The sequence below is a fragment of the Agelaius phoeniceus genome, chromosome 8, assembly GCF_051311805.1.
Source record: "Agelaius phoeniceus isolate bAgePho1 chromosome 8, bAgePho1.hap1, whole genome shotgun sequence".
Classification (NCBI taxonomy): domain Eukaryota; kingdom Metazoa; phylum Chordata; class Aves; order Passeriformes; family Icteridae; genus Agelaius; species Agelaius phoeniceus.
The window spans coordinates 18249402-18277081 of NC_135272.1; the positions used below are offsets into that span (position 1 = coordinate 18249402).

At 37.6% G+C, this 27680-nt stretch overlaps 1 long non-coding RNA gene across 1 annotated transcript in view; it reads left to right on the forward strand.

Moving 5' to 3' along the window:
- Positions 1-27680, forward strand: part of LOC143694700 (uncharacterized) — a 120174-nt gene that overhangs the window by 44430 nt on the left and 48064 nt on the right. The window contains exons 2-4 of the long non-coding RNA XR_013183354.1: positions 1713-1771; positions 9330-9401; positions 13221-13329. This is a non-coding gene — a long non-coding RNA (uncharacterized LOC143694700). The remainder of the gene's footprint in view (positions 1-1712; positions 1772-9329; positions 9402-13220; positions 13330-27680) is intronic.

Consider the following 27680-nt stretch of genomic DNA (forward strand, 5'->3'; position numbering starts at 1 on the left):
TTTGCTGTGGCAGAGGCTCTGTAGAAAAGGCATTCTTTTGTCCTTTTCCTACTATTCTATAATCACCCAGGCAATACTACAAGAAAAAACCAACCCTGCATATGAGAATGAATGCATTTCAGGATATGAAAACAATTTTACATTTACTTGTCAGAAAACAATCTCCCTCACCCAAGCTATGCTAGATGACAGGAAGATATTTGCTACTCTATTTCCTTAGAAAAACAGAGGAAATGAGCCCTCATGCTCCTATTTCCTGCATGGGTGTTCTGACATTAGATTTGGTACTGTCACCTGGAAAGAGACAAACAGAAGACAGACTGAAGTTCCTTCAGTTTTTTAAAAGATGTGAAGCAAGTAGGCACCTCATGTTAGAGGAAATGTGGACATGAAGAACTAAGAGATGTTCCTCCTCAGGGGCAGGACACTTGGCAGCACGCTGTCATTTTTTGCTGCTTGTTGAAGAAAATACAGTGTTTAGGCAGCTCAGCATCTGCAGGTCAATCCAAAGTGGATTTTGCCATATCCTTACGTTGCTCTCTGCTGAGAGCCTCAGTACCATGTTCAAGGCTCCAGATTTTATTTTCATATCTTTATTTAATTCTTTGTTTTATAGGCACTTTTATTATGCCTAATGCTTAACTTCTCAGTCCCTTCCTGAAATCAGGGGACAAAAGACAGTGAATTTGTACTATAGAGGATATATGCATCTCATGTAAAGCATTCAGTTTCATAAAAAATATAGTTGTGGAGGAAGATGAATGTTTCTTAGAAATACTAATCTGAGCCTGACCTTGTGGGACAGTTAGAACTAAGAGTATTGGTTTTGAAAAGGTGTGTTGGAGTTCAGAAGTCCAGTTTGGACTGAGAAAGATAAGAAAATCATTCTGGCAAACATGATGGATACAGAAAGGCATGGTGGTTTCTGGCTGAGATAATCCTGAAGGAACTTCATCTTGCAGTGCTGATAGCACTGGCATTTGGTATGCTACAGCTGCAGCAGCATGCCCACGAAATTTAGATTCAGTGTGACAGTTCTTAAGGTGGCTTTAAATAGAAATTAGCAATTTGTAAAGTGTTTCCCAGAGTTTTATCAAAGGAGTAGAAGATGCATAGGATAATAAGTCAGGTATCAGGATTTGTGTTCCAATTAGACTTTTGGAAATATGATTGTTTTGATTCATGTGGGAATTGCAAATAAGAACTACTGGAGCAAGAGGCTCACTAAATCTGAAACCAAGGTATTGTTTTTCCCTCCAAGTATTCAGCACAGTAAATTTACTCTACTAGTAATATCATATTGTAACTTTTGAAAATTACCTTCCAAGAATGTGGTCTTTTACCATTACATAAAAATAACATTTTTGCTTTATAAAGGACTGTAAGGATCTGTAGAAAAAGAGAATTTTCAAGTGCTAATTAAGTTTATTTTTCACTTTTAGCAGATTGATGGATTTTAAAAAAATCATTCTAGTCATATCCCTGAAACCTAAATTATGTAATTTTGCTTCAGAAGTTTTATATTAAAATTTCTTTATGTTGTTTTTAAGTAGAATGGAAATAGAATAGAAATAAAAAAGAGTCTAATGAGGTACTAATTTTTTGGTTTATTCAGTCCCTGCCTATCTTTGTTACTTCTAGTGTGCTAATGCTTCTGTTCCCTTCTGTGGATTTTTTTTTGCTAACCTTTATTTACACTCAATATTTTTCAGATGAGTTCAATGAAGATTAACAGCATTTGACATCTATTTGTAAAATGAAGAGGGAAAAGGTGGGTATTTTTGTTTTGTTTCACTTTGTGGATTTTTTTTAATTTTAAGACAAGTTAAAGTTCTTGAAATACTTTTTTTCCCCCTGTAGTTCATTCTAATATCAAATAGTAGCATCTCAAATAGATATTTACTTAGTATGTTCTAGCCTTACATGAAGAGAAGAATTAATCAAAGTACATTTTTGGCCATTGTTCCTTAGGAAACATGTTTTCAATATCTAAACATTTTTTTACATGCAAACCCTTCATAGCCCTCGTTCAGAGCCTTACTGTGTTTCCTGGCAAACAATGATATTGAAAGAACTGGCAAGGTATTTTGGAGGACATTGAAAGCTTTTAGTTTCACCTCAATGAGAAGGTTTTATTCTATTTTCCTTTGCTGCAGACACACAAACATGGAAACTATTCAATTTGCCCTTCTGGATCATATTAGATACTTGTGGGCAGAGAGATTGTTTAAAGAAACCCCTAATTTGTTGTGGTTTTTGCATAAGTGACCATAGTGAGCACATATCAGAGGTCCCTCCTGCAGAGTTATTTATCCTGTGCCCTGGGCATAGCTGGAGCTCCCTCTTGTCCCCATCTGTTCTATTCCCACCTGTGCTGGTGACTGCTGGCAGTTCCTGGACCATCCAGGGAACTGAGTAGGCACCCAGGCACTGCTCTGTCATCCAGTTATACCACTAGAACAAAAAGGACTTACAAATTCCATAGCTCTTGCCCCAGTGGGGAAATTATTCTCATTTGCCACAGTTAAATGCCAAGCCCAGGTGCAAAGTCAGTTACTGGCTGAATATGGGATCTCAGCACATCGTTCCCGATGTCCAGAGATGCCAGGAGAACCCTTGGGGGTCTCGAAGGTCCTGGAGTGTTGCCAAGAGTGTTTGGTGGCTTGATTTTGATCCATCCACAGAAGTAACAAGAGTTTGAGGACAAGAGAATCACTTTAGAGTGAGGGGTGTAAAAGGGACTCATTTGGAGGGTGAAATATAGACTTTAAGGTTTTTGGTACAGGGGGGTTATGGAGACAAGATGGAGGGATCAGGGCGTGTCTTGTCCTTCTTCTTTCTTCTTCTTGTCCTCCATCTCCTGTGGTGATGTTGGCACTTGGGGATTGGTTTATGGTGAAGGTGCACTTGCTAACATGGGTGAAAAGCATTGGGAAATAAAGGTAAATATTGTGTACGTAGATTTTAGTATAAAAAGACATGACCGCCCCGTGGGTGGTCAGAGAGTGCCTGTGACTGCTTGCAGATCAGACCTCTGTTGGGCAGACAGAAAATTTTGTAGATAAGAAATAATAAACAACCAGAAGATCGAAAAGCTGAAGAGTCCAGACTCGTCCTTTGCATCGTGTGCCACCCAAGAACCACTCTACCCGTGTCGGGGCAGAGACAGACAGCCGGACCCGACAGCTGAAGTCCATGAATATACTTTTGCAGTAACAGAGGATGGATTAATGAGAAGAGATTGTTTTCCCATCATTCCAAGGTGAGGTTTTAGCTGAAGTTTTGAAGGTTCTTCAGAATCAAAGGTTCTATGGGCTCATGGTGATTTGCTTGTGCTTTAAAAAGATGCACACTGGTGGTTGATGTGCTAGTCAAGTACTTGCAGTTCTTAACTTCTGCCATCTGTGAGCAGGATGACCTTGGTTCTTACCCTCTCCAAACAGAATGTATGGCTCTCTTACTGAGAATTCTCTCGGTAAAATCCGTGACCTAAAGCAGCTCAGCGTTTCTGCTGAATGATAATAATCTGCTTGGGAACAGAAGAGAGCTGAGGGAAATTGAGTCCTCAAGTGTTATCCTTGTGTGCAAGAGGCGAGAATCCAAGGCTGAATTTCTGCTTTCAGTCTCTTGACTTTACAATTGCAGGCACCCCCAAATGAACTGCTGCTTGTACTATAAGTGAGAGTAATTATTGCACTTATAAGTAAATTTGTGATGTGTCATGCTTTACTTAAGTGCTAACATTTTTAATTACATTAATTTAATTAGATTAAACTACATGTAAATTGATTACATTGCAGTATTTAATGTAACTTTCTGACTTGGTGTTCTCAAGTAATTGCAAAGACAACTTATTAATTTTCATTAATTTTTATGTTTTTGTAGCCATTTTCCATTTAGAATTTAAATGGAAAGAGGCTATAAATTTAAATGGGGAAAAAACCCCCTTAAAATACTTCAGAGATAAGTTAGAAAAATCTCAAATCTTGCTCCCCCTTTCTATGAAGTCCTATCTCGAGAAAGATGTCATAAAAAACCACCAAAAGAACTTGGAGATGATAATAAAATTATCTTATTTATTGCTTTAGGCAGTTAGTGAAACTTCTTGAAAAGTTTTCAAAAGTAAATCAATAAGATAATAATAATAATTTTTACAGTCCCTTATAGCTCTTAATATTAAAGCATTTCTTATAAGAACAAGCATCTAAATGGTAGGTACAGCCCCTAATGGCCAGATCCAGAAGAAAATAATCCTCTGTCTGAATTCAGCTTATGTTATTGCAGAGCTTAAGAAAAGTTGCAATCTGCTTTATGTGCTGGAGTTTGTGAAAATGAGCTAATTGTGTTAAGGGCATTGTCTCCCTAATGACTGCATAAGGCTGAGTTAATGCTAAATGCTGTAATAATATCTTTGTATCTTCTGATGTAACTGATTCATCCATGCCAGTAACTAACTTTCTCTACATGTCAGGGAATTAAGAGATGCATCAAACTGTACCAAAGGGAGAAAGAGTGACAATCTTTTTTTTTTGGTAAAAACTGGCTTTGCAGTATTTGCTAGAGTAGAATATCCTAATTTTTTTATGCTCAAAAGTCAAAATTTTTCAGAAGAAATTTTCTCTAATGATAAATTTTAAAAGAGAGACTCAAAGGCCTGTAAGTTCTTTGTGCTGAGTTTTTAGAATGCTGTCTCAGGTACTTGAGGGCTGCCATGGTATTGCAAGGGGGAAGGCTCTCTTCTGATGAACTGCAGTGATCTCTTCCAGAGTCCTAACACAGAACAATGGTTTAAATCACAGGAAATAAATTAGGGAAATAATGCTAATAAAAGTTTTATTAGTTGTAATAAAACTGCCAATGCAGTTTAGGCATAGTCTGGTCCCAGCAGCAGCACTTTCTATAGCTGGGTTGGCAGAGCCTGCCTTGACTGATCCTCCTTGCTGGGCTCTGAGTGTAGCTCAGAGAAAGCTCATTGCAGTGCCACTGGTGCATTCACAGTGTCACTGGTCACTGGCTCTCTACTGAAACTGCCAGCACTGCCAATCCAGACCTCTCTGCATGGCATGGGTAAGAAAGGCTTTCAGGAGATGATTTCCAGTTAATCTAAAAATTTATTTAGAGTTATATGAAGTGCAGCTGATTGAAAGCTTAACTAGTTAGTTAATGGCTCCTAGATATAGAAGCTATAGGACATAGGACATCTTTTTTTCAGCATGTTAGTAATTGTTAAGATATAATTTATCTTCAGCACCAGCTGCAGTTTTTTAAAGAACAATAACAAACATGCTCTGAACACAAATAAAAGTCTTTGTCTTAATATAAACCTAGAATAATCTCTTTATAATTAATTTTGAATAGTTTGCCATGTAAAAATGAATTGGTCAAAGATGTTTCTGAAAAAGAATGCATTTCACTTTTTCCTATTTCCCAATCACTGCAGCTCGGTAGCTTCATCTCCTAGTCAGGTTGCCTCCTCAGCTGTCTTCTTGAAAAAGTACTGGATTCTTCCACTAGGAGAAAATGATCAATAAAATAATGTTGCTGTGTTGTGGCAACATTTATAAGTTGATATCTTTTGGGGTATTGGCTGTGATGTTCTAGCATACACACTTTGGTTGAAAATCTGGTGCCTGATTTAAAAAAACAACAGCAGGAAACAGTTGAACCCAGATTTTGAAATGTTGTCATACCTTCACAGAAACAACTGGGAATATTTTAAACTCCATTTAATACATTTTAACTGAACTATTTGAAAATATGCATGAATGTAACTGTGCCTGCTGTTTCCTGCATAGTTCCCTTCCAATACTTGTTGAATGCTTTTTTTCTTTATTATTCCTAGTGGGTGAAAAAAAAGCTGCTCATTGAGAAAACAGAACTTTGGCTGCCCTTGGCAACAGCATGGGGTTATGGATTAGGAATGGCAGTAACTGTCAAGTGTAAAATACATATTGGTTTGGTGAGTACAGGTGCATACAAAATGGCTAAGAAATAGCTACACAGTGCTTAGATAGGGGCAGGACTATACTGAATATCTCTTCATACAAGAGGTAGAGAAACTGAATTAGTTTGCAAAAGTTGGTTTCTGTTCTGAAATCTACTCCATGAGAAACGTAAAGGCAAAAACTTTACCAATTACTTCAAAGGAAAGGTGTTTGAAATGATTGTGTTTTTTAAATTGCATATTATTTAGTCAATGTCCTTCAGGATCCTTATGTATTTATAAAAAATTCAATATTATTTAGTCCTTTTATGCCAGTTTTATAGAGGGAAGATAACCATGAGCCCATTCTGTTTCAACCAAATTACCTTTACAGGGGAGAAGTAGCAAGTGTCCCTGCTGAGCCATGATTTACAAGGTAAATAGCAAATGCCAAAGATTAAGTGGTGATTTTCCCTTTTTGGGTGCTTAAGAAGGGAAGAAATAGGGTTACTTTGTTTAACTTGGGCTAAGTAATGCCACTCTTAGAGTGTATCATTCTGGGCAAGTGCTTCAGCTCCTCAAGACGGGCATCTTGGGAACTGAACATATCAGGAATTAGTGTTTTAAGCATGATGCCCTTTCTGGCTGAGGGAAATAACTTTTTCCTGTCCTTTTCTTACTTCAGACTGCAGATTTTAAAATTCTTCAACAGAAAAAAACCCCTACTTGACAGATGAGGGAATGTTCCCACTGAAAATCTTTTCAGTCTGGCTGTGATCAGCCTGGCTGACCATGTAAAATATAAATTCATGTTAGATGTTGATTGCTGCAATATATAAAGTGTATTTTAACATGAAGATAATAATACTGAATTTTATCTGTGGGTGAATTATTAAGACACCAAAAATAGCAGACTTCCTGAAGTAAAATTCATTAAACACAGGGAATTGTTAAGTTCGCTCTGTAAAGAAAGCTGCTGACGTGGAACTCAGAAAACCAGAATAATTCTGGGCACATTCCATGAGCAGAAAAACCCCAATATGCTGAGCCAGGCTGCATGTTTTTGTTGCTGTCCTTTGGACAAGAGCAAGCACTGCTTCACCAGCTCGGAGCAATAAACGTACGGGATTATTGCTTTAGGAACACTTCACTTTCATATGCTAAGGGAATAAAAATCTACTGTGAATTTTCAGCAGCAGCAAGAGACAGAAAGTAAGGACTGAGAGCTTTAATCTGGGGGGCTGGAGACACAGCCCACAGATGAGGGGGGATTTCAAAGGAAAGCAGGCACAAGGTGTGGTTATGGCTATGGCATCCCTGGAATTACAAAACCAGAACAGACACCACGTACTTCAGTTCTCTTTACCTACTGCAGAAAAAAAGGAGCCTAAATTTTCCAGGAAATGATAATTGTGATGGCTTTGGTAAAATTAGTTTGGACCTAACATTTCACAAGTTATGTTACTGTCTTTGTTAACAAATACAATTTCTTGTTCAAACCACATAATACAATCCTTGATACATGCTAGTTCCTAACTACATATTCTATACTAGGGCTGGGCAGTGGAGCTAGAAAAGGTAATATTTTGTTTATGCAGTGTGGTTAGAAATTGTTGGTGTAGGTTTTTATCTTCCGTGCTTCAGCATTTTTTTCCCCTGAACCCATTAATTTTATATCTATTAAAAGAGTACATGCAGCCTCTTAACAAAAATTAGAACTTCTATTGTATTGAGTACCTCCCATCTATACAGTAATAGATTATCCTACCCTCAACTGGACAGACAAGACAGGCAAGTCTGGTATTTAGGTAATGGTTTTATCGCCATTTAAATTAGAATGGAGTTGTTCTTTTCCTAATTTTTATCTATAAAAGTCTTCTATTGAGGCTCAAGAATTGTTACATAATCGGTGAGGAGACAGTTTAATGGGACAGTGCCAAAATTTGGACCTGAATCCATTGGTTTAGGATTACAGTGAAGGTGTACTTTGTGGACAAGCTCAGCTCTGAATCCTAACTGGCTCAATTTTTGGCCAGAAATTTGAATTCCAAGGTTATCTTTTCCTTTGCCCTTGAGTCTGTGGTGCTGCTTTGCTCTGGGAGGTGAGGAGGTGCCAGCTTCTCTGGCAGAGCAGCTCTTGGTGTCCTGGGATGCTTCTCTCAGTGTACACTGAGGTTCTACAGGCCTGAAAGGGGGGACCACAGAGATTTAGTGACTGAGTGGGTTTCTTTCTTCTGTTAGTGTTGTCTTCAGTCATTTCTGAGAGCAGCTGAAAAAGCTGCAATAGAATGTTTCCCTGGGTAAGGTACTGTGTAAAGGTACCATATAAATATTACATAAATATATGTTATGTGTAACCTTTTGATGCACTAGTTGGTCCCCATATAAATATGGACTGAGCTATGTGGTACAGGGGTGGATTATTGGTATTCATTTTATGCTTTTCCATGATAAAGCCCACGGAAGGCTAAAGGCTTAAGGCAGCATTCTTGACCTGTTGAGCTAAAAATGGGCCTTGATGCAAATTGAGTCAGTTTTGATGGAGCCAGTAAACCAGAACTGAATATTTCAGAAAATATTCAGAAATACTAACACCAAGGAACAGCTTATTGTGATCACATTGCTATCAAGCACTTCTCTACTCCCAGACTTTTAGAAATATTTGAAAGGCAGTATGGTACACTAGTGAAAAAGAATCATTTAAACCATGAATTTCTGTAGCATTTAGTCATTGCTGCTATTTGTAAGGCTTAATCTCTCATTGATAAATATGCTTTATTTAAGGTTTTTTTCTGAATCACTTCTTTACCATCTGAGTGGGATCACCTTGAATTTTTTGGCCATGTCTATTTTGCTAATAATAATTAAAAGTTTGTCCAAAAATTTGTCCAGAGTGAAAGTCTCAGGTATATTTTATACAGAAGAGATAAACCAAGAACCAGCCCACCTGATGAATATATGTTTCACAATGTGTTATGTTTAGTGAAATGAAATTTTGGCCTTGGCCTGCTTGATTCATTTTCAAATTAAACTGCTTAGAACTCCAGAGGACCCAGACCACAGCTGGGGAAACAAGTTTCTGACAATTTTTAAGATATCTTTCTAATTGTGTCCAATGCCAACTTCAGATTATTAATTGTACAAAATGTGTCCTGTTCCTACAGTTGTTTTTATTCACTGCCACCAAGAACTGGGAAAGTTAATTTTCTTATTATAAACATAATGTATGGATCTTATTAAAGACAAATACAATCTAGTGAACACTGAACTGATAAATGCATTTTTACAAGACTGTTAAAGGTCTATCTAAATTTTAAAAACTGATGAGTAGAATGAAGAAATGTCTCAATGTAAATGCCTAAATGTTTTCTTTCTGCAACTGTAGCCTTTATTTCTACTTTGCCAGATTTATACTACACAAGAGCACTGGAACTATTAAAGCCAGACGTGATTGGTTTGCAGCTTTTTCCACCTAGAGGTATGATGGCATGTTTTATTTTCTTTAATTATGGCACAATTATTTGCTACTCACACTCTTTGTGAGTAGTTGTTCGGCCTTTTCTTTACTAGTCTGCCTTTTGCCTCCCAAAGTGTGCTTTCCAAAGTCTGAAATACCTGGAATTTATCCAGACTATTATTTTTGCAAATCTTCAAAGTGAAATATGGCATGGAAACACCATTAGCAATACAGACATTTAGCTAAACACTTTTAACCAACACAAGCTTTTGATAAAGTGTCAGGTGCCCTGCTTCATTAAATAGCACAAATTGAACAGATCAATTCAGTAAGCCATTAACAGCTTTATGCAGAGATATCTTTAGACACTGCAGCTATGCTTCATCAAAATGTGTCTACCATCTTCTTCCTCTTGCTGTTTGAATCCCCTCACTGAGCTATGCACTGTGGTCATACCATAAACTTTAAAACCTAAAACTAGCAGAGAGGTTTTATTGTAAAAACAAATGCAGCTCTAGGAATTTGGCTTAGCAGGCAGGACCACTTGAAGTTTCACCTTTCAAAGTACTTCTGTCCTTTTTTAAATTTATTCCCATCGCAGGCAAAAGTTTAATGGACCAATTAATAATTCATAAAATACTTGGCACAATAAAAGGATTTACTTCCGTGTCAGGTAATATCAGGAATCCTGGTACTGATGTTTGAGACAATGCAAAAGCTGCAGCATCAGATCATTTTTACATTTTCTTGGAGGGATTGTGAAAGGGTACACTGCACCAAAAAGGCTTCTAATGAGATGTGTCCCTTAAGGGACAAGTGGGAAGCAAGATGAGTTCATTTTTTTTGTTGCAGAATGCAGTGATTTGAGCACAACATTAAGAAAAAATACCCATTTGAATCAAAGGACAGGATGGCTGAACATCATTTGGGTTAAATGGTGTATATATGCCCAAGGTTTTATTTTGTCACTAGTCTATGAAGTGATGTGCAAAGAGAGGAAAATAAAAGGATGTGATCTAATAGCCAAGATGTAAGCATCCTGTTTATTCATGGTTAGTGGTAGTTCTCCAAGAACATTAGTAACAACCTTTCAAAAGTCCTGATTACAGAGGGAGATGCTGTGCATATTAACAGCTGGTCTTTGCCTGAGAGAATCTGCAACCAGACTGACAAAAGCAAAAAAAAAAAAGCAGCAAGTCAAGGGAAAAAACCAAGGCAACTGCATTGAGCAGAATGATAAAGATGCACTTGAACTAAACCAAGTTAAGTATATGACATCACAGTGGAGGAAGAGAGTTGTTTAGAGTGCCTCTAACTTAACAGATTACCTTGATAATTGTGAAAAAGGGAAAAGTGGGAAACTAGTAGGTTATGCACTGTAAAAGATAGCTGAATTTTATCTCCTTGTTTTAGGGAACATGTACAAGATTTGTTCTCTGGTTGCTTTATTCCAGAATCTAGACACTTGCCAACCTAGCTTGCTTCAATAAGAAGCAAAACTATTATTCCTATTCAGAAATTAATGCAGAAATTTATATAGCTCTGATTCAAACTTTTTTCCCTAATTAAAAGGTAACCAGTAAAGTGCTTTTTTAAAGACTTACAAATCTTTTACTTTACTTAAAGAAACAACATTGCATTACAGTGCCTGATCTGCTTTGGCATGAAATAAGATCTAGGCTTTCCTAATAAAAACATTTTATCATTACTCACAAAAAAAAATACTAAGAAGTGTTGAAATTAAACTGTGTTTAAAAACTGTGGCACTAAATTGCAGCAGAAATATTTCAATTGGGCATTTAGTTATCCATACTTTTAGTTTATAAATTGTGTCTGCTGCGAGAAGATATTGGATATTAATCAGTATGAACAGAGTTATGCAAAAAGAAATTTAAAAATATTATAGGGCAAGATTGAACAGATTTGCAATGATGTTTAAAATCCTTGAAAGAATATAATTTCATTTAGTTAGGGATTTTTCCTTGTTTTTTTACAGTATTAGCTCGGGTCTCGCATTTGGCAAAACATTTGTGACCCAGCTCCCTTCAGTCCCCAGTCTTCCAGAGTTATTGAATCCATACTGTTTTGGGGGTGTCAGCTGTGTATTGCCTTCATTTCTCTGGATGCTGAAACTGATCCAGGGCAGCCAACCTGGTGTTCCCAGCCCTGGGATGAGACCAGCAGGAGCTGGTAACCTTTCACTGGGTAAGGGGGCAGCAGTGTCCTCCTTTGTGTGCCAAGGCAGGGCAGGTGGCTGGAGGATGAGGAGGAGGACTCTGTCCTCCTGTCCTCCCAGAGGGCACTTGTGGTCCTGCCAACACTCTCATCTGAGTGCCCATAATGGGTATAGAATGTGAGGGTGCAATACTCATGGTGCACACAGCTCTCATGTGGATTTGCATGTGGAAGTGGCCATCACATGCCTTCAAGGATATCTTCAAGAACTCTTTATTTTTCCTTCCTGTGATTGAACCTGAAGTTCCCATAAGGACATAAGAAAGGTGACCAGTACCATGGTGCCTCTAAATTCTTTCAGCCAGCTCTTGCATCAGCCCTATATATGTGCAGAAAGGACAAGTGTACCCCATATTTCACAGTGTGGTGTACTTGCTATTTAGGGAAGAAGTTAAAAATAGAGCAAAATATATTCATGCACCTCTCCAGTGCAGTGGGAAGAGGATAAATATGGGTGCTCTGGATATTTCTCACTCTTGTGCTTTTCAATGTTGTTCATCTTTGCTTTAACCTCAAAGCAAATTTTATTTACATACCTGGGAGAACACACTGGCAGTGGCTTTTCATGGGGTGGAAGTCCTTTCTGTTTGTTTCTGCAGATGGAATTACAGCCAAAAGCCTTTCCTTCAGCACAGTTCTGCTTGTTACTGTTGCACATCTTGACATTGCTGTATTAAATAATTATTAACTAGGGGAAAACAGAACAGTAGTTTAAATTTTTGAATTATAAGTTCCAGGTCATATTAATTATTCTGAAAACCATTCAACAGCTTAATAAGACAAGGGTTTGACCGTAAGTGTTATTTTCATTTGTTTGTGTTATTTGAGACTGTTGTAACTGGCTGCTTAATGGTCTGTGTCATGTAGGTGTATTATTATCTCTCATTGGCACATTTTACTCAGTTATCATTAATGGCACAGAATGTCTTTCCCATCATTTTCTCTTGGAATCCCAGATAGAGAGCAAGATCAGTGACAGTTTTATCAGTGAGTTACATTAAGCTGCTCTTTGCCACTTCATCTCAGACTGGTCCCTGCTCTACATAATATCACTGCCACTCCACTCTCTCATTTGCCAAATGAATAGCAGGGCTCTCATTAAATTAATGCTATGATTTTTTTGCACTGGATTACTGGCAATATGTTCAGTTTGCTCTTTTGATTTTACTGAAAAATGACTCTCAAGTACCAAAGAATAAATAACCACAGTTATATAAGAACTAAAGAAAATAAAATGGTATTTGAGTTATAAAATCAGTCATGGTTCTTGACTGAAAATTCAGCAGTAATTGGGGAGATTAGAGGCAGTGAAGCACATTAGTTCAGCTTGCAGACCTACTGTGTGGTCACTTGTCTTTTTATTTGTGCTAAGTAATACAGCAGGTAGAAGAGAGTAAAGAGCAGCTTCTTAGTCACTCCTGTCTGGATAAATCTGCACCTGACACATTTATAGTCAGAAAATCTTACATATCCACGAGCTTTAAAGGAATGAAATTTTCATTTTCTTACTAAAGAAATCCAAAGTACTCAAGTATTTAACCCCCAGAGAAACAACAATCTTGCTATTATCAGGAGAAAACTATGTATGCTCTTCTCTTATCTTAGATATGGAGGAGGGAAAGCAGGAGAAGAAACAACCAGTTTGCAATAATCTAGTCATGGAAATTGGCTGGAAAACCAGGAAATCCAACCACAAAGTCCTTCCTTCAGCCTGGTAAGCCCTTTCTCATTTGAAAGCAGTTCTGTGTCAATGTTTGTTGACTGTTGGCAAAATGTGAGCATTTTTGCCAAGGGAATGAGCTAAAGGCTCTTGAAAAATCAGTGTAAGATAAAGTAATAATATGAAACTCTTAAAGAAGAGACAGGGGAAAAGAGTGAGAATGTTCATGTGGGCTTTGGCAGTCAATTTGCATTAGCAATAGCACAGAAGCAGTTAGAAGATCACAGAATCTTTAGGTTGGAAGAGACCTTCAAGATCATAGAGTCCAACCCATGCCCCAACACCTCAATTAAACCATGGCACTGAGTGCCACATCCAGTCTTTTTTTAACACATCCAGGGATGGTGACTCTACCACCTCCCTGGGCAGACCATTCCAGAACTTTATCACTCTTAAGATAAGTAAAGAAAGGTGAGTTTGTAGAAAGCATATGGTGTGACATGAAGGTGAGAGAGATAGAAGGCTAAATGTGAGAGATGACTCTGAGAAGAATCTGAGCAAAGAATTCTGAGATCAAGTAATTTCCTGAGTCACAAATTAATCTCTCATTTTATTTAGATTAAAAGGAGAATAGGAGCTATAAAAATGCTGAACCAGGTTTCTAGAGTTAGTTCAGGTTTGGGGTTTGTTTAAATCAGGCACATTATAATGCTCATTGGTCATGGTGCCGTGTCTGAAGACTCATGACCTGAGCATCCCTTCAGGTTTGAACTGTCCTGTTGTTTTATTCTGACCCCACACCAAAACACTTCTGTGTGCATAGGGATGTGGCTGGGAAGTGATAGTCCTTCAAAACTTAAAAAAAACCAAAACAGATTAATGGCATAAGCATGACCACTGTACAGGATATTTCTTGTCTGAGGGAGCTGCTGCCTTGCAGTATTTCATAGAATCATATAATGGTTAGGACTGGAGGGGGTTGGAAGAGATCTGAAGGATTATATAAATCAACATTGGATGGTTTTAAGAATTATCATCTGGCATTGATAGAAGAAGTAGGAAACAGGAGTATATGCTCTCTCTGGGAAAATTGAGCATTTATTATGACTTATTCAGAAGTATTTGTGACTAGCTAGTAGGGTAGATGCTCTACTATTCTAATCAAGATTTGAATTTCTTTACCTTGTACACATTGTAACTCACCAAAGAATCCACCATTTCAAAAATAAGATGAAGCTGAAGGCAAAAGGAGCAAATTCTAAACAAAATTTGGAAAGCAGCTATTAGTTTTGGACAATTCAAAAGAAATAAGAATTTTAGATATATTCTCACTTTCAGAAAATGAACCACCATGCATCAAATGCCTTCCTTTAATTTTAAGGGCTGCTAATCTCCTTATGCCAGAGTCTCCTCAGGGCAGGAGATGAGGCCATTTTCTTGCCCTTCTCTGTAGCAACCAGGAAAAATGTACATCTGCTTCCTCTTCAAGATGCTTTTCTCTGCAGGAGATGGGACACCCACTGCTCTGCCCAAGTTTGTTGGTGTCATTGTCAGCTCCCAGCTCTTTGCACTGCCCATTTTTAGGGACTTATAACATCTTCCCACCTTTTTAGTGCCCTTATGATATTTTTGAATTGAGCAGGATAATTCACAGAGAGAGAGTTCTAAGAGAACCCAGGGTATAAAAACTGGTTTGGCATCTGGGCATGTGGTTACTGAAGGAACATTTCAAGTCGTGTGCTGACCACATTATTGGGAGCAATAGCTCACAGCAGACTTGAGTGTGTTACTAGGTCACTGTCAGAGAAATTATTTGTATTACCCTCCTAAATTTTGATCATCAGAGAAACTTTCAATCAGATAAAGCTGGGAGGCTTTTTTAGTCTTTGCAAATCAGCTGTCCATTTGCTGAGTCTTTTTCCAGTGTCTGTCAAACCAAATAAACCAAATTCCTTGCAGTGTAGTATCTGACATTTGAAGCAAGAAAAAGAGATGGTAAAGATCAGTGTAGGCCACTGATATAATAGCATGTTGAAATGAAATGAATAAACATGGGTGTTCTGATGTGTATTTTATACCTAAGATTTTCACACTTGTCTATGGTGTCATGATAGCTTTTATTGACACCTTTTTAATTTTCTTTTCCAGTAGTGCTAGAACATTGTAAAATGCATAGGTAGAAATAAAGGAAAATCATTGGAAATTAGAATTTTTTAAACTGTAAGGTAAGATGCCAATAGGTCATGCTCTGGAACAGGTTGCCCAGAGAGAATGTGGAAACTCCAACCCTGCAGTTGTAAAAATCTTGCCTGAGCAAGGTCTTGAGTAACCTGATCACACTTTGAAGCTGGTCTTTGCAGGCCTTCAGATCTGCCTTCTAACTCCAACTCTTCCATTCATTTGAAGCATCAAATCTGGCTTAAACATTTTGAGCAGTGCTTCCTTTCTGAGTTTCTCATGTGCTGAGGTGTTTGTGGAAGGAAAGGGGAATCCGAGGAGCGGGGCAGTGTTTGAGCTGCTGCTGCACATGGCAGTTGAACAGATGGCTGACAAGTACCGTGATCAAAGGATGCTTATCTCTGTGTGCCTTGATAGCATCTGGAAAACACTGTGGGAAATCTTTATGATAAGCCTGTATTACATATAAAATAGTACTTTATTTACTTTTCTTTTCCCCTGCCAGGCATATATTAGCATGATTTACATGTATAAGGAAGAAATTTAAAAATTTCTCTTATTTTATTTCAATAATAAAGTATTTTTTAGGAGACATCTTGTAGTCCACAGTTTGTTGCAGAATGCTCTGAACTGCACTTTTATTTCAAAAATCATTATCCTTCCTAGAAAGGAATGTAGAAAAGTAATCAGTTTCTTTTACCAGGAAGATGGAATTTTGTTTCTCATTTCATTCACTGCTAATTGGCTTCAAATTTTCAATAATAACATAAACCATAAAAAATTTGTTTTAAACATTTTAGCATATCAAATGCTTGCTCTGGAATATTCTCTGGCATGTCAAGAACACTGATAGTTGGGTCACTTCTTTAAACATCTTTTTGGAGACTTCATATCATTCATTATGTAATTCTGTAACTGTATTTTGTCACATCAGCCTTCTTGTTGAAAATAATATTCTCTTGCTTAATAGCACAAGAAATTACCCTTGAGATATTTATTTTGCTATAAATTTTCCTGGTCAGTAATAATATGCTGACATTTCTGCTGAGAGAACTTGATGAAATCTTGTGGGTTTGACCTATCCTTGAGAATCACTCCTGGGAAAAGTGCACACTACAGCAGAAAATGTTGGAGTTCTGGTGTGATGATGTCATGTTAAATTCATTAGGAGTACACAAAAACTGAAATTTTGTTAGCCTCAGAAAATGATGAAGTATGAACCTGTGTAGTAGAAGGGAAAAAGATGAGTGGAAGAGAAAGAGAAAAATTGTTTGTTCTTGCCTGTTTTCTGACCTTCTTGACCTTATGCTGTCAAAACAGATGGAGAAGACCATTGAGCCTTCTTTCTTTCCTTCTGCCATCCATTTTGGATTGATCTGCATCTTCTTGCACTTCAGTTTCTAGCAGGTGTTTTCTTGTGATTTAACTTTGGACATTTGCCATTAGTTTGTCTCTTGATTTTCAAGTAATTTTAGTAATCTGAATAATTATAATGAGAGTTACAGAGTTACAGCAAAACAAATCTTCTTTATTCAAATTGTATCTTAGGTGACCTTCTGTACCTTAGTGCTGTATTCCCAAAATATCAGGTTTATTTGGGTGAGGAAGGTAGGACCCATCAGTCTAAGCAAAGGCATCTGTACATCAGCAACTCTGGGTTTTAGTGTCCCATGCAGTTATCCATTTTATTCAAAATTGAATTCTAGCACAGATCAGCTGCCCAGTCCCTCCATGAGCTGCCAGGGAATGATCAGCACGGGGGGCAGTGATCAGAAGTCAGGTGAGGTAGATCCTTCTCCTGCCCTTTACAGATAGGCAGCTAAGAGAATGCTCATACAAATAACTCACCTGGATAAGAAAAAACCTGACTCTAAATTAAGCTGAAATGTTTTTAAAATACTGACTTGGGGTTAAAACATGATCCCAAGACACAACAAATTGTTTTACATGCTCAGACTCCATTTGGGAGCCCTGAGCCCATGCAGGTCTTGTTTCTGTGGGGCTTAGTTGAACAGTGCTGTGACACAAACTCTGCCCCAGTGTCCCAGACAACAAAGTGGTTTTTCATTACGGAATGTTCTAGCATTACTCCCAGCAATTTCTAAGCTACTGATGGTATTTCAGCTGGTCTTTATAAAGGGAAAATAAGTTCTGAAGGCAGAATGAAGGATGAAGAGCTCTCTTTCAGTGGCAAGGCTTCATCCAGCACCGCTGTTGAGACTTTGTTACATGAACGCTCGAAGGCTGAGGAAGGCAAGACCTCAGCACCTTTCCAGGGTGTGCTCCTGGCAGATCAGCTCTAAACTGTCCAGAATATGCTCTCACTTGCAACTCCTATATCAGAAACTGATCTGGTGGTTCTCTGGGTTTTTTTGAAGAATTTTTATTACTAACAAAAAAGTTGGTAGTACCATTTCAGAGTACACGATGGAAAAACATTAAAGTTTTCAACAAGATTGAAAACTGGGTTAATTGCTGGTTATTAAATTTCTTGACATGATTTTGTTTCATTCTTCAAGGTTTCCAGGGTTTATTTATTCCTTTTTAATGCAGTTAGCGCAACTCATGAGGAAGGGTAGATACCATGTTTCAGTTTGTTATTCTTTAGCAAATAGTTCACTTAAGCTTCTTGAAATGCTTCTATTGAGGAGGAATTAATTGAGTGCTGCTGACATAGAGTGATTATCTTCTCCTTTAGACTTGTGATTGGAAATAGATTTTACTTTTGCTTGAGGCAGTGTCACTGCATTTTATATGAAACAATAATATTGTTTTCTGAAATGCTATATTCTGTGATTCAAATTTTTTTCTTTATTAAGATTATATTTAATTAGGACTGAGTGGGAGAGAGACACATACTAATATCTGGATTTGGGGCTTTTTACTTCTTTGTGCAGTGTGAGGCTGCACATTTTATTTGTTGGCAGCTAGGCTTTGTTTCAGTGTGAGCAGTGGCTTTGCAACAGGTGTGGTTTTGGTTAGATCCTGAGTAGGTCTCATGGTTTAAGCCCAGCTAAACACCCCAGAGCTGCTCACTCCCTGCCCTGCCAGTGGGATGGGGAGGAGAATCAGAAGGGGAAAAGTGAGAAAACCCATGTGTTGCAATAAAGATGGTTTTATAGAGAAAGTAAAAGCCATGCACACAACCAAAGCAAATATAAGTAAGATTTCCCATGTTAAATAATTTGCTTTTCTTGAGCCCTGTGTGTTTTCCTTTACCCCCCCCTCTACTTTTTTTTGTTTTACTTTCTTGTCAATATTTCATTATATTTTCTATCAGTCTCTTTTAAATGAGAGACGGGAGGAAATGGGAAAGAGAACCACAGTTCAAACAGTATTTCTTTGCAGTGAATTAAAACACCTTAAGAATTAAGACCAAGTCATTCCTCGCAACTGTGATTATCAGTCCCTGTAAAAATCAGTGTGGTAATCTTCATGTTACATCTACCCAGTACTGCCCCATTGGAGGAGTCAGAAGTTTCATGAGCATTTAATCAAACTAAACTAAATATAAGAAAGTAGAGGATCTGGCTGAACTGTGATTTCTTCTATGCATTACTTGGGTTCAAGTAGTATATAAACAAAATACTTTATTATTGCATGTCAGAGGCATAGGCTCAGATATTAGAATGCTTCCAGTAACCTTGTTAGAGAAGCTGTGAACTGAAATGAAAGAAAAGGTTAAGCATATTTCTTTGGTTTTTTTTGTTTTTTTTTTTTCTTTACTGGGCACACAGCAAAATCAGAAATTTTCAGTAAAAGTTCTAAATGCCACTAGGGAAAAGATAGAGTTTAATTGTTCTTCATTCTTGATGAAAAACCTAAGACAAGGTTTGAAATTATTAATAAAAAAGTCATTGTTGAGTTTTGAAGCTTGCAATAATGTGGTAGTGCCCTTCCTGAGACCTAGTCCATTGTGCCTTGGCTATCTCCAAGGAGATGCAGGCATGGTTGTGTGTGTCTTCTTTTTCCTCTATAAAGTGTTGTGTTTAATAGTTCTCAAGTGTAAATGGGCAAAAATTGCCTTTTCTAAGATTTGGAATACTTAACTTTTTCATCTATGAGACAGAAAAAGTATCTGGGGAGAAACCCAGGATTCCTGAAATCTTTTAAGATTTGCAACAGCTCTGCCATGGTGAATAGTGTTTTTAAAAATACAACTATGAAACTGTTACAATGCATTTCTCACTGTGTTACTTGTCATTCCATTTATTAGGTAAGAAATAACCATTTCATTACATGACTACTCTTTGCCCTCCATCTTTTAATTCTCTGTTATTGCTTGTAGAGTATTTTAATTTATATGTTATTAAAACTTGCTTTTGACTTGAAAGTACTTCAGATTCTCGGTTTTCTTCAGTGCATGATAGTACTTCTCAGAGTCTTTATTCCAATTACAAAACACTCCCAATTCTAGTCTGAGGTGCACTTAAAGATAAAAGGTGGAAAGTATCTTGTGTAGAAAAAAAACCCAAGCTGCTTTTTGATACTAAACAAATATTTCAGTGAGTTTCCTGCTAGGACAGGAGCACAGCATTTTGGTGGTGAGAGATTGAGTACCTCTGTTGTACCAAAATACCAAGGTCAGTCTTTCTTCAAACAATAAGCAAGAAACTATTGCAATAAAAAAAAATGATCTTGCAACCAAACTTTACACCTTGCAGCATGAAAGGGCCTGTGTTGCAGGTTAGAGAATTAATCTTTTGATTTGGCCGTATTGCAATTAGGTTTGTTTTCATTTCTTAATTTTACTGTGCTTACTTACATGCTATTTTGAAATATCAACACTGCTTTTATCATATATTTCATTAGCATCCCACTAGAAGGAAAAGGTATTCTGAATAAACCTCTTTCTGCATGTGTAAGTATTCCTAATTATTCACCATCGCCTTGTGAACTGCTGACTGCTGCTGTTTGGGAGCTGTGGCCATAGGTGTGTTTATGTGTAAAATCAAATGTTAATCCCATTAATATCAATCTGTATGTGAAAATATATATGCAGGTAGTATTTTTGTGCCATGAAAGACTCTTGGAAACAGTAGTTTAGTTCCATGGTTGCAGGAGATATTTGTGAATATGATCGACAATGTCAGGAACCGAAAAATTCACCAAGTCAGGCAGGGATCACTGCCACCATTGATTAGAATCAGATACTCAGCAGCACTTCTGACAGTTTGTTGTACACAAAGCTTTTAGTTATGCAGCTCCTCTCTCTTTTTAAGCTGTCTAGAACATTGCCAAACAATTATTTCTTCCTTGAAGTTGTAGTTTTTGGGTATGGAAAGCCTTTTGACAATGGGATAAGTAGAACTTTGCTTTGATGGTGAACTTGCTTCTTCTTGCCTGAGACCATCCACAGAACAACTTGCCAAGAAGTTTATTGGGATTAGGAAGTTCAGGAAAAAGAGAGGCATGCAATTTTACCTTTAGGAAATATTTCTTCAAAGACACTTGCTTTCATCTCATCTCTGTGTTTTCCTGTCCTTCATGGTGTGACACTTGGTGCCAGGGGGATGTGAGTCTTTTTCTGGTAGGTGTTTTTGAGAACTGAATTTGACAACACAGTTTTGTCTAGAGAAGGAGCTGTGCAGGCAGCATTTGACATAGTTACACATGTAGGTATACTGTTAATGAGGAAATGAAAATAGTTGTTAGCTGGACAAATAGTATGCTCCAACCTGGAATGGTGTTCTTATCCTGTCACAGCACAGGCATGCTATGATGATTTAAAGGTTTGGAACTGGGCACCAAGATGCTGTGATGGGATGTGAGTTTTCACTATTATGTGTATGTTATTCATCCATAACTCCTCAGGACTTTAGCCCTACAGATTTCTTTGCTTTGCCTTATTCAGAGCTATTTTTACTTTTGAGAGTTTGATAAAATTATTTTATCATTTCTAATTATGCTGGAAAATAAGGCTTTCCTGATTTAATTAAGCTACTTGTTTTAGATTGCAACAAAAGAAATCAAGTAGAATAAATCTCAGTTCTAAAGTCTCAGTTGGAATAAAAATGCTGAAGTCTAAGCAAGGCAAAATGATTGTTGGAATTACATATGGCTAAGCATAGAGGCTAAAAGCAGTGGTTCAGAAACAAGTTGGGTGGATTTTTAGACTGTAATATCTCTACTGCAGTGCCCATTAATGACATCAAAAATTACATGTTTTCTATAGAGAAATAGCAGTCTTCTCTTCATCTTCTTTGCCTTGAAAAGTTTTCAGAGACCAAGCTTTTTGTATGGCTTTGTTTTTGGTTTTTGTCTGTTAGTGGCATAACGTTATATGTAAGTAATCCAGACTGGAAAAGAGACTGGTACCCATTGAACTTCACAAAGTAAAGGTTTTGATTCTTTTTTCTTTAGCTGTTTTCTGACATGCTGGCACTTCCTGTGCTGACCTAGGCAGGGCTGAGGGACAGAGGCAGTGTTACACAGCTGCTCCCTGTCCCAAGGTGTGCATGGACAGCAGTGGGAATGGCCAGTGAGGGAATGGGACACACAGGGATTCCCAGGAGAAGGCTGTGGTGTGCTGCAGTGTGCAGCAGCCTTTTTTCTGTGTTATTTTCTGTTCCTGGCTGCAATCAAGAGCTCAGGCTGAGGGAGCAGCACAGGAGTCCTGTGTTGAGCCTGCTTCCATGTACCCTCCTTGCCCTGCCTAGTCAGCAGGACAGGGTGGGGTTTAGTCAGCTAATTTTAACACAGGGAAGTTAGGTGTGGTCCAGGGAGATATTTAGAGGAAGTTTAGGTGAAAGAAGTGTAATCATAGCCATGATATTCCATGTTGTTGTGAGAAAAACTGATAAAAAGGAATCAGTTAAATGCTGCCTTGCTAAGGACCCCCTCCAGCATGCACTGCATCATTAGCACAGAAATGCACCCTATTCCACCACCATCAAAATGGGCTCAAATCCACTCTAGCTCCATCCTCTCTCCTGTAGTTCCTACTGGAGAAATAATAGCACCAAGCAAGGCTTGTTTCCTTAATGGTTGTTGGCATTATATCTGATAACTATCACAAAGAGAAGAAATTATTTGTTTTGCATATTGTAGGCTGTTAACATCCTCTACTTGTCAAATTCTATGATACTACAGACAGGGCTGTCACTCTGTATTAATTTGCCCCTCAGCAAAACAAAGGTACATGTTGTATTCAGTGTTAAGCTGAAGTGACAGAGTCCTTTATGCAAGTAAAATAAATACATCCCTGTCACTTTGAAATCAGCAGCGTTCCCTGGCATGATTTTACAGGTGCTAGAGGAGGTTAAAGGAGGAATTGAGAGAGAGCAAACTTATTGACTTTCCTTGCATATATATGTATCTATACTGATTTTAACCTTGCCCATAAAAGGTCAAGCATAAAGTTATTTCCTCAGAGCAGCTGTCTTCAGGGGGTTGAGTTAACATAGATGGAGAGTGCCATAGAAAAAAAAAGTTCATTTTACCCTAATTGGATTAAGATCAGTCTCACGCATACTGCAAAGGTGAGGTTTCACTCAGGTACAAACTGCTGGGTTGACAGAAAAGGATTAATTTATGTGCCTCTTCTCAGGTTGTTGACTAATAACATATTGATTGTATCTGTAAGATATGCAGAGTGTCTGTCAGAAAGGAAGCCACTCTGGAATTGAAAATTGCCAGCATATCTGACATGATCAAAGCTAGATTAATACCATTAAGCAGCATTAAGTAGGCTGCAGCATGTATCAGATGCAGAGCTTTATGTCACATCTCAGAGCAGGACACCATAACCAGGCATAATTCCCAACTTCAGCAATGAGTGACTGATTTGTGCAGTTCCTGACATTTTTTCTGCTTTTCTTTTCTGTGTTCCTGCAGACATATTGAACTACCACAGTTTAATCCCAGAAGAGCCTGCAGGTGGTATTGTCCTTGCATTGCAGAGTTATTAAATTCTTAAGGTCACCATAAAAAAGGTTCCATTAAATTGAGTTAATAAAAACATTGGGCAAAGGTTTGCTAAGAGTGCAGGTATCAAAGCCCTGGGAATTGGACTGTCTATTATAACATCAAGCTAAAAGAGTATTTTAAACATAGCAATATGAAGATGCCAGAAATGCTGCTTCTGTGCAGTTTTGGTGTGGGTAGGGTGGAACATTTGTGCCTTGCTGAAGGAAATGTCCTGTTTAATATTTGGATGTTTTTCAGAAGGAATGGGCTCTAGCAATTTTCACTGAAGAAAACTTTAAACTTTCAACAAAGGAGTTCTCTTCTGTTGTTGGCCTCACAGAATTCTGCATAAAGAGACACAAAGACAAATAGGTATACATAAAAATGCAGATTAGAGCTATAGATCCATGGGTGATCTGTTGTTAACCCCTGTTTTGTATTTATCAAGGGCAACTGTGCCTGGTGTTTTTCCAGTAATACTAAGGTATTCTGAATGTTTGTAGTCAGGGTAGCTCCTGAAGAAGAGCAGGATTTAAAACCATTTAAAGCCTGCTCAACCAACTCTTGTATGAAGCCTCTGATGAGAAAAATGTTGATTAATTTGACTTATCTTTTTAATATGTCTTTTTTTATGACTGATGGTTTCTTTTCTTTGAATGTTAGTATGAGATTTCAGCTCCACTGAGGTAAATAGTGAATCCTTCATTTGCTTCAATACAACCTAGATTTCAGCACAAGAAAAAGCATGTAGTTTTGCTGAAATATATTATCATGGCTTTAAAATGAATAGCTAATGCCATTTTCAACTCCAAAATATCAAGAGGTGATGAATTAAAACCTTTGTTTGCTGCATTTATTGGCAATGAAGTAAAAGGAAATTGCTATATTAGCTATTAATTTAGGACCAGTCTCTCTAAGGTTTTAGTTTTGGATGACAGGACTTGCAGTAAATTACATATTTAATTATACAAAACAATAAAGCTCTTTCATGTGGTGAATGAGAGTTGCATAGGGTAGTTTTAAATAATCAATTTCTTCCTCCATAAGGGTGCTAGAGTTCCTTTATTTGCAATATGACTCATTTTCTCCTTTTTTTCTTTAACAGAAGAATTTTAGCATATATAAAATGTAGGGGTCTTTTTTATAAAGGTCTGCTTTGTAAGCTATATTAATTTTTTATGTTTGCTGGTTACAGTTGGAGATGTTTTAAACATCAGGTATCAAATTGATAGAAATTCTGCTCACAAATAGTATCAATTTCCGTGTATTTGTGTACAGCTTGTTACAACAAGCAAATGTCAAGCATAGCTAACACTTTATTGTTTAATGAGTGAATACTGGGGGACTGCATGCACAGAATGTTAATAATGAAAATGGATATAAATAAAATAGTAATAAACAAAACACAGCTGAGAAATGCATTACAGGTGCAATGCAACCCAATCAGACAGACTTGATCTGAAAATCCCCTTGACTGCTAAACTCAGAAGAGTTTCCCTATTTTTTCATATGCTTTCAAAAGGATAATTTTTCATTGGCTATTTGCTTTTCCATGAAAATACATCAATGTAGCCTTAGTTCTTAGGTCTAACCTCATATTATATCAGACTACATAAAAATGAACTAACATTTTGGCATTCTTTCCCCACTTCCAGTCACAAGTGTATATATCTCAGAAGCTTCACTAGTTAATAAATTCCCTTTCTGTATTCAGAAAGCAAAAGTAGCAATTATTAGGAGAACATATGGCAGGTGCTTTAAAACTCCAGGGTGACAGTAAAGCATATGACTTCAACTCATTATTAAGTATTCTCTATGTTGTTAATTGCTCTAGTAATTAATATTCACCAGAAACTGTGCAAAAGCCAAACAAATAATACATTCCTAATGCATGTATTGCGTTTAACAAAAAAATACGTGTATTTTTTAAATTTTCAATTCAGCTACTTAGTCATCTGTGTTGTTACAGGGATTTATTTATTTTCATTCTACTGTATCAGCTTTTTACCCTTTTTTATAATTAAGAAATTATGTGTTTGAACATTCAGGTACAATGTAAATAAAACTAATTTAGCTGAGGCTGTCACTGGAAGCAAGGATAGCAAGTGCAAGAAATGACAGATTATATCCATGGAAAAAATGTGATTAATCAGTAATGAGAATTCCACTTGTGGTCAATGAACAGTATTAAAAAGTTTTGATAAAAGGTTTGGAAATGTTCTTTAAAAGACTTCAGGAGGTCTTATTTAATCTGATAGTTCATCAAAGCCCCGGATGTTAAAAAATAACTTCACAGAGAGTGAGGAATGTATGTTAGAGGCAGAGTTTGAGCAGGTTTGACTGAGATGGGAACGCTGGGTTTGTGGTAAACAGGGTTATTTTTGTATATGAAATTGGATTCTTAAATGCAAACCTTTAAATGTTTAGTGGTATTAGAGGTTAGGTAATACCCTTGAGGAAACAGTTATTTTAAAAATATAATCTGAAATACATGGCAGCAGGGCCATTGCAAATTGCCTTTCAGGAGAAGGTTTAGTTATTATGTGTTTAATCAATCCTAGCTGTAAGCAAATTAAGGGAATAGTGTAAACAGAAGAAAACTCAGCTCTTTCTTAAAGGCAAAAAGAGAGATTTACAAATAACTGAGCTTTTAGGAGGTTTGAAGAAAGTTCTTTTTCTGGAGTTGAGAAGGAAGCAGGAAGTAGTGATTTATGGGCAATATTTTTTTAGAGACAAAAAGACCTCCAGCCCTTTAATTGAATAGAAAAATTGAAAATTACATTATGAAGCTAAGCACTCCATCTAGAATGACTGTCCATTTAGCCCAGGTGGTGTTTGCTGGGCATCCAGAATATGAAGAGACTGTAATTATTAATTGGGAGAGGAAAAATGGTTTGTGTCACCTCTGCTTTGTAAAACTCTGTAGCTATATTTTTTGGGTACTATTTAGGGTACTGCAGGCATAAAACTGTAATTTCAGTTTCCCATTTACTGCATAATTTGTAAAGTTGTGAATGAATTTTCCCCTGCACCTTTTCTTTACACTATTCAGCATTATTGAACCTCAACAGAGCAAAAAAGGCTCTAAAAAGGCTCTTTGGGGAGGAACTTAGTGATTAGGGTCAAACCCAGCTTTTCAGACACCTCTGCAGAGCAGTGGATGTTCTCCTGTGTGCTCCTTTAATGTCTTCTCAATTTATTACTCACGTGGCATTCCTGCCATCCCTGTATATGCTGTTGTCTCTCTGCAGCCATTTGGACTCTGATTTTATACTTCTTCCTGTAAACCTGTAGTAGCAGACCTTTAGCTGATCTGCCACCACGTTCTGTAATAGAGAGAGGCAAAATTATCCTCCTGGAAGAAATGACCTGAGTCCTTGAAATCCCCACCCTGCCTGCTGAAGTGAGGGAATGGAGCTGGGGAATTTAGGGGCTGGCTTGGAAAGCTGTGTGATCAGAGGCCAGGGAAGGCAGCAGGGCTGCCCATTGCTGTGATGATTTTCCAGTTTTGCCAGCTTAGGGCTCCATCAGGCAGTGCCACCCTGGAGCAGCTGCAGGTCTCAGGCACGAGGATCCACAGCTCAGAGCTGTGCAGCTGTGGGTAAAAGGGTGGCACAAAGAATGGGGTAAAACCATGGGAATTGCTCCTGGCTTTTCCTGGCTTGCTGATGGTATTACTGAAGTGATGCCTTTCATAAACTTGTGAGATGGGGTTTTTTCAGGTTTTTGGGTTTTTTTTTTAGAAATGGTGATTATTTAGAGACTTTTTTTACTTGATCGTTCAGTCAGAACTGCAATGAAACACCTGTTTTATATTTAGTTTGGCAGCTGGGCTAAATCTATCATGCATACAGCTGCTTATGGGTGGGGAATTCCTATTGAGTGAGTCCAGAGCTGTTTGTTCACAGCTGTTGAAAGAAAAAAAAGAAGGAAGAAAGGTTGTCCACTTGCAAGGATGTACCTACCTGCTTGCTTTGTTCATCACATGCCAGAATCTCAGTCAAGGTGCCCATTTCCGCCGTGAGCATCCTGTCTGTGCTTACACTGCATGGAATGGCCTCTGCTGTTGCTTCCAGTTAAAGCTGGAAAACTCTGCCTGGAGTTGGGTGCTACTGGAATTGCATTTCCTGATGGATGTTTGAAAGATTGCTATGGATCTGGGTGGGGTGCAGGCACAAACAGAAATCTGAGGTCACAGGTGTTTTGTGCTTGATTTACATCAATGTGGCGCTGAGAAAGTCTGACAGAACAGAACTTGGTGAATACTTTAAATTCAGTGCCATTTCCATTAGTTTTCTTTGAAGGTAGTTCACCAAAAG